The 12,575-nt window shown below is 32.1% G+C and overlaps 1 non-coding gene across 1 annotated transcript; it reads left to right on the top strand.

Moving 5' to 3' along the window:
• Positions 1-11,194: 11,194 nt before the first annotated feature.
• Positions 11,195-11,324, top strand: LOC123825356. Its single transcript, XR_006786893.1, has one exon. It is a non-coding gene; the product is annotated as a small nucleolar RNA SNORA31 (small nucleolar RNA).
• The last annotated feature ends 1,251 nt before the right edge of the window (positions 11,325-12,575 follow it).

Genomic DNA, 12,575 nt, shown 5'->3' on the forward strand with positions numbered 1-12,575 from the left:
GTGTTTGAAACTGCAACACTGCTACCCAAGTCAGGATTCTGGAAGCCAACCTTGGATCAGTTATTTACTTTTCTCTCATCAGAATTCATGCAGAGTCTGACTTCTGCGTATTCAGGTTACTTCTTTTCATCTCCACTACTGCCATTCTGGTTCAGGCCATATTTCTGAAAGTTGCTGACCAGTTCCTAGTCTTCTACTTCCAGTAATGCCTTCTTCCAGTGTGTTCTTCTGCTTCAACTTATGTTTTTCCTTCCTATTACTGTAAAGATAAAATCCAAGTTTCTGTATTGCTCAATTATTAATCTAGATACAGGATGATGCACCAACCAACTGAGCCACACTGGCCAGGGCTGCCTCTGATAGTTTCTTAAGGAGGAAACTAACATGCTAAATAAGATCCAAATAGAATGATATGCTTTCATGTCACAGAAGTTGATGTTTATTAAGCAAAAGAGTGGATTAAAAGTATGTATGTTGGACCCTGGCTGGTGTAGCTCAGTGGATTGAGCATGGACTGTGAACCAAAAGGTCACTGGTTATATTCTTAGTCAGAGCATATGCCTGGGTTGTGGGCCAGGTCCCCAGCAGGGACCACATGAGTGTCAACCACACATTGACATTTTTCTCCCTCTCTTTCTCCCTCTTTTTTCCTCTCTCTAAAAATAAATTAAAAATCTTTAAAAAAATGTATGAATGTTGGAAACCACCCTGCCTGGTTTCAGAAGCTGTAACCCCCCATGGCTAAGGCTGAGTGAGAGACCTTGGGACCCTAAGCCACTAAGCAGACAAAGCTTATCTCCCTGGTAGGGGCACCACCTCTGCCCCCTTTACTTCACCCTGCTTGGCCCTGAGCAGATGACTAGTTAGCCAATGACAAGTAAGATTCCTCTAGGGAAGTATGACCTAAGACAAGCATGGTCATGGAGGGGCCTTCAGGGAAGGTCTTAGTGGGGGCTATAGAAAAGGGGGGTGATGGACCCTCACCCCTCAGCTTTGACATATCCTGAGTCCTCATTCTGTCTGTAAGAAGTCTCCTAATCTCTTGGTTGCCTTACCTCCCCTGCCTGAATGAAGCCTGAAACAATGCAGGAGGTGGTGCGCCCCATGCTGGAAAGGGCGGGTTCCCTGGGGTGATCAGGCCTAAGAAAGAATATGTAAAATCCTGTGAAAACTGCTTTGTTTAGAATGCTCTCAATTAAATGATAAGGGTCCAAGCAAGAAGTAAGTTTGTTTCCCCAAAGTTTTATGGCCCTCTAGCTATCTGACTGTGATTCAAAATAAGCCCTCATAGTTCTTTAAATGTTATCTTTTGTTTGATCATTACTGCCTGACAATGATTGATGAGCTTTATGTATAAGCCTTGAATTGAGGAAAAGGCTCCTGGTCCTTCTCCTTTGAGAGATCGGCCACCTTTCCTCCCCAAGCAGATCATGTCTTGGTAAACTTATTCTCATTCATGGTGGACAGGGTGGGCTCTGTGTGCAGAGTGCCCCCCACATATATACATGTTATTATATAACAAAGTGAGGTTTTGAGAATTTAGTTTAAGAGCAGTAAGTTTTTAGTCTTCTCTAGGGTTCTAAAAGGGTTCAATCTTTAAGACTATATCATGTGAAGTATAGATTTTAAAAAAATATTTCTGGTGGAGTATATTAATTTTTTAAAATATATTCTAAGAGAAAATTAAAACTATTAAATGCCTAGAAGCATAAATTTGATGATAAAAGGACTTCAATGTGTGATATAATTATTGCAAGTAACAGAGTATTCAGGCTTGACACTTTTGTTTTTTTAGGGCCTAGAGTGCTGGGAATAGAAATTATGTATATCTATGGGTCCTTAGGAAGTTTACTTTGAATCCTTGTCTCCTGATTGAGGGGCCAAATTATTAGAACCATCAAAAATTATTTAAGGAAAAAATGGTAAAAATGCTAATCATCATTTAAATGTTAAATTTTATATAAGGGTAGAAATCCAAATATTATTTAAGAATTTAAAAACCTATTTGGTTTAAAGGTCAACAAATAAATGGAAATCAGAGGAAATTGCAAATACTTCAATGACCTTGCTAGAAACAGAATTGGAACACATTTACTTAACACTTATTAGAGCCATGCCTGATTCTTCTTGTACTTTTTAGAGCAAACATAATTGTCCCTGCTGCTTTGACATTTTTACTATTTTATATGTCTCATCAGTTTAAAACATTTACTTCTGTGACAGCTGAACCATTGAGCAAATTGGTTCTTCAGATCAATATTCTTGTTCCAAAAAGGAAGAAGTCATGCACAGGTGCCTGGCAACGTTTATTCACTGAAAGCAGTTCATCTACTACTGTTGATTGTTGGCAAAGTGACACTCCATTTCAGGTCTTTAATCATTTAAAACCATTTTCTAAGAAAACTACAAGTTGAAAAAAGAGAGCAAGCTCAATGCAGTATTAAATAAAAATGGCCAATCAGTCAACACAAACACCCTCTCTTCACAGCAATCAGCAACAGCTGTATCCCAATTAAGACTATGATTTTGCAGGTGCTCACAGAAGTCTATGTCAAAATAAATCCACTTATTTAAAATATTTTGAAGCATTATAAAGTCTTTATAGCTAAGTTCAAGCAAAATAATTTGTAGTGTTTTTCAGACAACTTATTTATAAATGTCAAGATTCTTGGGTAAAGAAGGAAATGAGATCAAAACAAGATGTCATTGGAAAAACATCATTCTCTTATTAGCTGTGAAGATAGACAGCAAAGAGGAGTTTGAACAGCACTACACATAACTGGTGGAAACAGATGCCACCCTATTCAATGTTTTCTCTACTGTTTATAGGAAATGATTCATTTTTAATTGCCCAGTTCCATCAAATGTGTGTATGTCATAACATATGCACTTAGGATCATTCCTCTTAAAATATTTAATTGGATTTTAATAAGTATTGTGTATATATAAACTCTAAAACAGTTATTTTAAATTTTTCTTTATGAAAGAATTTCAGGGTAATGTTATAAATACAAATTCCTCTACATAGCTTCCAGGCATGCGGATTTTGTAAGTGTATTGTTAATTTGTCCAAGAAATCTACATTTTTATCAAATACACCTAGTAATTATGATGCAAATATCCTATTCAGACAGAATTTTGAGGAAATCTGCTCTAAATTTGTGCACACAGTCAGAGTTTTCAAATTTTTAAAAATGTTTGTACTTTAAAATATTGATTTCAAAGGAATGTATGCTTCCATACACAAGGTAGCTTTGTCTCTCCCTGAGTCCACTCACTAGTATAATGATATATCTGTTTTTTAAACAGACATTATCATGAATGTGTACTTATCTAAAGCACTAGAAAGTTGTAAAATTTAATTATTTAACGTTTGCATGACTCTTGGAGGATAAGATATTTTGTTTTAGAGCTAAATATTAATGTAGCTATTAAACACTTGTTGTATTTTAGTTAGAGTTTGCAACATTTGACAACAGCCTATGAAATTATTCCTTCAAAAATTTATTAAGTGTCTGAATTAAACATATCATACAGGGTGGCAGGGTGAGTGATTTATTGTAAGAGAAGAATTTTAGTTGTTCTTACTACTTTTGAATGGTATTAATATGTTTACAATAAATTTAATTAAAAATTAGAGTAGCCACAATTTGAGTTACAGCAGACTTTTCGACAGGAAGATAGAAAACACAAACAATAAAATTATTACAATGAAGTACACAGAGGAAACAATGGGCAGTCTAGAGTTTTCTATGTAGAGAAAAGATTCAAAAATCATTTAAAATCATATTCTACAAATCCTGCAGGTATAAAGGTAAATTACTATACCTACTTATTTATGTCACATTTTAATTGAAGTATAACATATTTTTATTTAAATGTAAAGTAGACCAATTATAAGTACAAATTTGATGACATTTTTCAGCTGTAAACATACTCATGTAAGCAAACTCAGATCAAAGGATAGAGTATGTTATAATATCTATATAGAAAGTCACTAATTATTTTTTGGTCTTTTTATTGTTAAATTACAGTAATTCTAAATATACACTAATATATATTCAAAGTCACTAATTCCTTTTTTTTAAGATTTTATTTAATGTTTAGAGAAAGGAGAAGGGTGAGAGAAAGAGAAACATCAATGTGCATGGGAAACCAATTGGTTGCCTCTCACACATACTTAACTGAAGATGCGGCCCACAACCAAGGTATGTGCCCAGACCAGAAATTGAATCAGTGACCTTAAGGTTTGTGGGATGATGCCCATCCGACTAAGCATTACCAGTCAGGGCCAAAGTCACTAATTCTTAATTCTGCTTTTCATAACTTAGTTTCCAATGCATTGGTTGAATTATTGGTTTCAGATGTTATGAACATTTCAATAAAAATATTATTATAATACCTTTTAATAAATTTTCTGATTTTTTGTAAAATGTTCTATATTTTAATATATCTTAAAATATTAATTATAGTTATTTAACATCTTTGTTCAATAATTTCCAAGTGTCCATTACCTATGGGTGTGTTTTCTTTATCTGTTTTAACTCTTGAATTTAGTCATTAGTATTTGCTTTTATTGTCTTGTAATTTATTATATGCCAAATATTGTGTTTAAAAATATTGAGGGTCTCTGGGATTCTGTTAACTTCCTCCATAATACTTAAAATTTTATTCTAGTATGTAAATGGAATAAATGCAGATTGAGAGAGATTTATTTATACTTTACTCTGTTTCCAAACTGAAACCTTTCAGTAGTCATACATGATGGTATGGAGTGCCTGTTACGATGCCTTTACCGCTGTGTCCCCAACTCCAATTTCTGTGTCTACATCCATTGAGATTGTCAACAATTATCCTTAGCATTTTTAGCTTTTTAACATCTGTTCTCTGCTTTGTTTCTGAGAGTCTTGCAATCACACACGGATCTTATAAGTCACTGCATATCTTAAGGAGTAATTGCATACAGAATGGCTCACTTTGTATTTCACACTTCTTTTGTATTTTACTTTTTAAAAAAGATTTTATTTATCCATTTCTATACAGAGGGGAAGGGAGGGAGAAAAAGAGGGAGAGAAACATCAATGTGTGGTTGCCTCTCGCACCTCCCACCCACTGGGGGCCGGGCCTGCAACCCAGGCATGTGTCCTGACTGGGAATCAACTGGGCAACCCTTCAATTTTCAGGCTGGTGCTCAATCCACTGAGCTACACCAGCCAGAGCTTCTTCTGTATTTTAGACGTCCTTCTTTGAGTTTTCAGCAAGTGTTGGCCAGGTTTCCTTCAAAATGCTTCCTCCCCACACTCTTCCTCCTTCTTATCTGGGGTATGATTTTGTGTGTTTGTATGTGTATGCTTTACAACTCTATTAGTTGATTTCTAGTTTCTGTAATGAGCAAGCTGCAATTATTTAGTGGTTTAAAATGTCTATTTATTCTATAATCATGTAACAATAAAATACATTTATTCCTGGTTAATGAGAAATAGCCATTCAAGAATCCAGGCTTTTCAGTTTTATGATTCTGGCATCTGAGAGCCTAGGAGTTAGTTATTTACTTTTATGAAGTTTTATTTCATTAAAAAGTTAGCCAGAAAACCAAATAAAGCACAGTTTTCTTTTTTCTTCAATTTTTAACTATTCTTCTTCTTACTATTCTGTAATAGAAAAATCAGTCTGTTTGAATTAGGCAATAATCAAATAATACATAATTTATAGGATGATTTCAGCATGGATATCTATGAAAAAATAAAAATTAGGATGTTGAAATGGAATTACATGGTGGGAATGGTATTGGCAAGTCTTCCTAGATAGATGTACTTTCAGAAAACCCAAATAAAAAATAAAAGTGGGGGAAAAAGACAATAGTAGAAAACTATCATGATATAATTCTAATTTTATAAAACTATACATATACACACAAAATTATAAGATTTTAATAGTATCTACTATTACAAATGTCCACTTTAAAATGTTAAATTAAAAATTCAACATAAAAACAGTTTTATTTTTTAAATGACTAAATAAGAGCTCTATAAGATTTAAACTAAGTTGTCTCCATCCTTTTCACTCATGTTCAAGACCATTCAAATGCCATTGCCTTTTCTATACCTCTATTCTAACACTTATCTCATGTGGCAGTGCACATAAATATGTCTGACACTACATTTTTCAGTGCCTTTAGGAAAGGTGTATTTAATTTGATGCTTATGTCTTCAGGATTTAGCATTTGGTCATTTTGTAGATAGTGAACTAAAATACTGAAAGTTTTGTTGAAATTTTCAACACTTAATAGGAAAGATGATTATGTCTCTGTATTCTTTATGCCATTATGAAAAATGTATTTTATACAAGTACATGTAATTTGGCCCTTCAACAAATAAGAATGACATGTAATTACTTTTTGCTGCTGTTTATAAAGGACAGTCAAGATTACTATCCTGCTTTAAAAAAAGTTTATTTGCTTTTACAGGCAATACATTATATTTACACAATGAATTTCAGATTATACTAAAAAAGTCTATTATTTTTGGAAATCTGCATCTTTGGTATATTTTATCTCAGTAGTAAAATACATTTAATCACTCTCAATGGTAACTGTTTCTTCTAGAGAAATTGGAATGGATGGCAGCTGAGTAATAAAATAAATTATTAGTTGTCAGGATACTATATTAGTAAGAAAAAGACCATAGAACTTGAAATTTGGCAGTGATGGAACCATATAAATGACTTCTGGCAAAGCTTGACATTTTGAGGTTCCATCATAAACTTTATATTTTCTCCAATATATTCCATTGCAATATAAAAGCTAAATACAGGAGCAAATGATATGGCACATTATTTTTAAAGTATATTTTACTGAGTATGCCACTACAGTTGTCTGAATTTCCCCCTTTTGACACCCTCTGCCCAGTATCCCCCTTCCCTCTAGCACTCCCCCTCTTAGTTCTGATGCATTGTTTTAACAGTATTTTTTAGATAAATATTTTGTATATCTCTGATAGTGTCTTTAGGAAAGTCAAATGTAGATATGTATTTTTATGGCAAAGTCATTAGTATCTTACCAATTTCAAGAGGAAGGAATATCATAAGGACTATCAAGAACAGGAAATAACATGCTACAATATAGAAATATTGGGAGAATTTCTGAACTTAGCAGTTAAGTAATTTCTGAACTTAGGTAAGTTAGCAGTGGGGATGGTAGGAACTGACTGGGTTAAGAATATATTTTGAAAATAGGACTGGCAGGATGTGTTCATGAAATAAACATGCTGCTAGAAGGAAAAATGTTTGCCCCTGACAACTTGGGAAGATGAGACTGATGACAACTGGTACAAACAGGTCTGAGGGAAAGCGAATAAGAAGCTGCATTTGGCCCCTAAGTTAAATAAAGAAGACTTTGATGTATAAATGAGGGAAAGGTGGGCTAGTGATGTACAAGTGAAATATATTAGCACAGCGACACTATTCAAAGCCATGGAATTGGATGAGAAATTATGTAAATGTCCATAAATAAAAAATATAAAGCTATATAAGAACTGATCCATGACATCAGCATTCCTAAATTCAGGCATCAGGTTGATGCTAATGAACTAGCAAAGTAAACTGAGGGGGGGATAGGGTTAGGAATAGAGGAGGATCTAGGACATCCAGAAGAAAAAGTGTGTCAAGGAAAGAACTATGAACTGTATTGAATACTATTAAATCAAATCAGATGAGGCCAGAGGATTGACTATTGGCTTTCATCGCCGATAGCCATTGATGGTCTTGACAAGGAAGCTTCCAGTTGAGTATTGAGAATAAACTTTACCTGGAGTAAATTCAAGAGAAAGTAGAAAGAGAAAACATGAAGTTTTGTTTTGAGGAAGAACTTTGATCTAAAGGATTGAATACATGGATGGTGGGGGGAGGAGGTATAAGGGGACTAAATGTTAATTGTAAAAAAAAAATAAAAATGAAAGAAAAATGTTAGTGTTTGTTTTAATCAGTGAGAAATATATATACTTGGATAGTTTTACTTATAAAAAAGTTTATTCTAATATACTATATTACATTTTTTAAAAAAATTTTCAGACTAGTAGAGTAGGATTATTTTCATTGTTTTAGTGTTTTATTTCCAGCTTAAATAAGTAGCTTCTGACATGTCAAAAATATCTTTGCTCTTCTCATCACAGGCAAAAATTGATTAAAATAAATTTCACCTCCTCGTGAGATAATTGTACCATAAGAATTCTAATATATTAGTAACTGAATCTATAGTATAAACAGAAGAAACTACAAGTAAAACATTGCAATATCAGAGTTTGGCTCTATAACTGGTATTTTTTAAGATTTATAAAATAAAAACTGCTATTTTGAATGAGGTGAATAAAATTAAATGAGTGCAAGTGCATAACTTAAGTAGAAAAATGCAATAGAATTAAAGTCATTGTTAAAAAATGCTGGAAATTAAACTAGCACAAGGAAAAACTATTTTTAATAATTTAGTTAGTCTATAAATGGAATATAAATTTATGCATGATAAATATTTTTACAAGCACTTTTGAAAAAGTATACTGCAAGACATTATCTTAAAAACACATCTTAATTGTAGGAATTTTAATTTAAGTATCATTGGTAAAAGGCAAAAGATTTATTTTGTCTGAATAGAAATGAGAATATTGACTGACAGTGACCAGAGGGAATGGGGAAGAGGGGTAATGAGGGAAAGAGGGAAAAGGGTCCAGTCAAAGGACATGTATGAAGGACCTATAGTAATGGACAATAGGACAGGGATTGACTGAGGAGCAGAGGGGAGGGGCAGGAGAGAACAATGGGAGGAAAATTGAAACAACTGTAATTGAACAACAATAAAAAAGGAAGAAAGAAAAAGCAGACTGAGATCAGAACCATAAAGAAAAAAAGGAATCATTGAGAAATATACATGATCCCAACTATCTTCCCCATTAGGAGAATTTGTTACTTCATTTGTGGGTTAAAATCTGATTTTAATAAAAATCTGGGTAGATAACAACACACAAACTTGCCAAATACATTGAATATGGTCTGAGTGACTATTTGAGCATCTGTAGAAAGCATAAAGGATGGGTCATAGTTTTTAGGATTTAATGTGTGGGAAGGAAGTAATTTTAGATATAAACACTATTGGACAGATATATTTTCTGAAGTAAAAACTTATGATCATTAGACCCAGGACAGAGTGGTACTAAGATGAATACATAAAGAGGAGAAAGATCAATTATAAATAAATTGTTCTGTTTTAAAAATTAGCTTAAGCACACAATATTAACTTCTTGTAAGGTAACTTTGTTGTTGTTGTTCTGTTTTGAATGCCACTGATCAGGATGCATCTATTTTTGGGGGCATTTGGATTTGATCAGGACTCTGGATCTAGAAGTAACTTTAAAATTGTTGGAATTATATCATATTATGTAACAAAACACACCACAAATTTTAAGCTTGTATCATCGATTAGATAAAGATTAAGGATTTATGTTTTATAATGAGAAGTTTATGTAAGAATGACTGACCAAATGCAAACACATTTCAGATTTGTATACAGAGTAGGTGTCAAAACTACCTGAAAAAGTATTGAAAAGTAGGTGCTCAAAGTGATAATAATTAGAGGTAATTGCTATTGTACTGAATGCGAAGTCTAGTAATTTCTATCATAGTACCCTATTTTACATGTACTACAGAATTCTATGAAAAATGTAATCATTCATTTGGGTCTCCATGCCTTGGAAAAAGAAATGGAAACAAAAGCATATGTATCTTTTTATTTTGGAAATCCAATACATTTAATATTTAAAACATTGTATTAAAAATCTTTTAATATGTATATAATCTTTCATTCATCCATAGACGTAAAAATGAATAGAAATAGACTTTATTTTTTACCACTTTCTAGTTTAAGTTATCAATTAGCTATTTGCAAAACTTCATGTAATAATAGAATATTAGGGTTTTAAGAAAAATTTAGCTTTTATAATGTCATAATCTTGCATATTTTTAATGCTAAGGCTGCCATATAAAATTTATAAAGTACATACCCATTGATAAAAAGAGGAAGGATAGGAAGACTTCACTGATGTTTATTTCATAAATCTATTTAACATTTTAATGCAGATTGCCTAAATATGGAAAGTAATATAATCATTTTTTTCTTAATGCATTTTACCATGAACTGTTTGGTCTTAGAGTTTTCTGAGGAATTTATGAACCCTTTTCATCCTTCCCCCAAATCTGAATTTCTTTTATGCACTATTTTATATAAAAAGTACTTCCTATATGTACTTTTTACAGTTTTGAGATTTTCAATTACAGCAAGTCAGATTTGTAAAGAAGGAGAATGGAACTAACTAGAAAAAAGATACAAAATGGAAACCTAGAAATTTCTGCAACCAGGCCCTGGAAAGGTAAAGCCAATTGTGGGGATTTAATACTGAATTTTGGCATTGCATTCTGCTATCTTTTGTTTTGGATGTTTGTGATGTATAGATTAGAGGCTCTTACAAGTGAAGTCATATTTAGAGGTATTCTACAAAAATCTATTATTAAAGTTGTCATTGTCATAGAAACAAGTAGTCTGTTAAAACATAATATATCCGTACAAGTGAGAATTTTCCTCAGGTTGATTAGTAATTCAAGTAAATCAAACTTTCATAATACAAGTATTTTTGTGTTCTGAGCATGTGAAAAATAAATACAGTACTGAAAGATACATGGAGCCTCCAGTATTACTCAGTGGACGTTCCACACAAACATGTGGTGGCTCTGAAACACAGGGTCCTGCAGAAGAAAGGTCTCCTCGAGTGGGGTTGGGAGGGTAATAATACGGGTGAAATAATTTATAGTTTTAATTTGAACATTCCACCTAAAATGGTATATGGTGTGCTTGAGTGTGATATTTATGTTACAGGATAACATGCTTATGATTTTGTAATAAAAGACCATGTAATAAACAGAGTGTGTTATTTGTGCTTGACCCTGTAAACATTTATATAAAAAATAATGGATAAATGAGTAATAAAGCAAAATGTACTTACAAACCTATCTTGAAAAGTACTTTTATTAATTATGAGGCATTGTCATGTAAACAAAAATGAAAAAACACTCTACAAAAAACCTAACTCACTAAAAATGTCAAAGTCATGGTGATCAAGGAAAGACTGAGACTGTGAAAGATTAGAGAACACTTTTGCATCCACTGATAGACCCTGAACAATGTAATGTTGTTCTTTTGGTTTGCACTAGGGTGCGAAGGAAAAAAAATCCCTGTACTTTTTGTCTGTCTTTGTGGAACCCACATTGAATAGGGGACTACATCTGCAGAAAAAAGGAACAACAAAAAAAAAAGGTTAGAGAAGATTTAAGAGATGTGATGAACATGGATTGTGTTCTGGAGCAGAAAAAAATACATTCATTGCATAATTAAATCAAAGTCTGCAGTTTTGTGAATATTATATAAAAGTTAAGGTCTTCATTTTGATAAATATACCCTGGTTTTGTAAGTGGTTAAGATTAAAGCAAGCCAATTAAAGGGTATGCAAGAATTCTTTCAGTAAATATAAAAGTATTTCAAAATAAAATTTTAAAAACATATCAAAACATAATATTAAAATATGTCTAAGAAAGAAGCAATGGTACATATGAATTATTTGTAAAATACTCATTATTTTAAATGTTTTTAATATATGTTCTATGATTAGTACCTGACTTTAATGTTTTCTTTTTTAATGAAAATGAAAATATTAAGATTCTCATAAGTTCACAAAAAATTTAAGTTTACTATATTTCCCCCGAAGGCATATATTTCTCAGTTATGACTTATTTTATCATATGTTTTATTAATGAGTATAAGATATTTGAAAAAATACTGATTAAAAAATATGTCTGAGGAAATTACATTTACCAAGCTTCCACTTCATAGAATACAGTCTTTCTACAACAGTAATTTTAATAATTGTAAAAATAAAAATTAATTTATATGATGTTGAAAGTTGAACAGGAGGACAATAATGTATAGATTTGATAGGCTCTGTAACAGAGCTACAAAAAATAAACATTTTTTCTTTCAAATGTTAACTTTTTAATATTTTAATGAATATATATTTTAATTTTCTCATTCATATAAATTATAACTAGGTCAAAAGTAGATCATATAGTCACTAATTTTAATGAATGTTCTCTTTAATACTATAGATGAGATAAAAACAATTTATAACCACTGTCAGCTTATAAATATTTAATAGATACTAAAATAGGACAAAAATCATTTATGGCCTTTTTGAAAACTTGTCTATTTATTTGTTAGTTTTTAAATGTCTCATTAGTCTAGGTATGGACTTTGAAGCTTATGAACATAAAATCTTTGTCTTGTAGATCTCAGAGTGCAGTGCAAAGTGACAGTTCCAGACAATGCCTTAGCCTCACAGGAGGTCCAGTGTTATAGGTGTGAGGCAAATGCTATAGGAACAAGATAAGAGAGTCCCATAATTTACTTTCATGCAGCTACTTGAGTGTTTATTTGAGGAAAATCAATTTTGATCTGGGTCATTAAGGACTAGAAAAAGAAATTG

Source organism: Phyllostomus hastatus, unplaced genomic scaffold (genome assembly GCF_019186645.2).
Source record: "Phyllostomus hastatus isolate PE091 unplaced genomic scaffold, TTU_PhHast_1.1 phas_contig_62, whole genome shotgun sequence".
Lineage (NCBI taxonomy): Eukaryota > Metazoa > Chordata > Mammalia > Chiroptera > Phyllostomidae > Phyllostomus > Phyllostomus hastatus.